Below are 803 nucleotides of genomic sequence, written 5' to 3'. Positions count from 1 at the left end.
GTTTTTTTTTTCCCCCACCCGTATTCTAACAACGTCCGGGATTGGGCTGTTAGCATGGGGAGCACTGTTTAATTGGATAGCGAGCTACTGCTATATGCTTATAGCCAATCGTAGAGAAGAAGGCGGGACTTATGAAGAAGGAACAGGTAGACGGATGCATAGAATGAATTCAAAAGCAGATGAAAAGAAGGGAAAGTATGGAGAGGAAATCATCATAGCTCGGCTAAGAATAGGACACACAGGACTAAACAGTGTTAAAATAATAGAAAAACACCCAATTCGAAATCTTGGACGAATAGAGAGACAGTAAGACATACTGTATATTACCAACTCAAAGAACCCATGCAAGAGGATGGAGTGGAAATGACACCAGAAAACATACAAAGGAATATAAACTTACAAATATATAGAAGTCTGTTTGTGTATCCAAACGAAACTGGCGAGGTAAATAGCATGTTAGTGAAGGAACTTTCATTTATTTTAGATTCAATTAAAGAAACTTTAAGAAACTTTTTATTTCGCTTTTTTTTTGGTAACGCTCCACACTCCAGTCCAGCAGGTGGCGGTAATGCAAGTTATGCAACTATAAGTTGGCTGCCAGCCGCCAAAAAAATAAACAACAAAGAAGAAGAAGGCGGGATTTGGGACTATTTTATTTTTTACCACACTTGTCCGGACACATCTGCGCATGCGCAGCGCGTAAATGGCGTGTAACTTGTCATCTAAGCGTAGGTTGGACAAGAGCAGAATGAAACTAGAGAGAGCTCAATAAATGCTTTGCTTTAACATTAAACATCATTGTG

Source organism: Clarias gariepinus, chromosome 27, assembly GCF_024256425.1.
Source record: "Clarias gariepinus isolate MV-2021 ecotype Netherlands chromosome 27, CGAR_prim_01v2, whole genome shotgun sequence".
NCBI classification, from domain to species: domain Eukaryota; kingdom Metazoa; phylum Chordata; class Actinopteri; order Siluriformes; family Clariidae; genus Clarias; species Clarias gariepinus.
Note: the sequence above shows the minus strand (reverse complement) of the source record.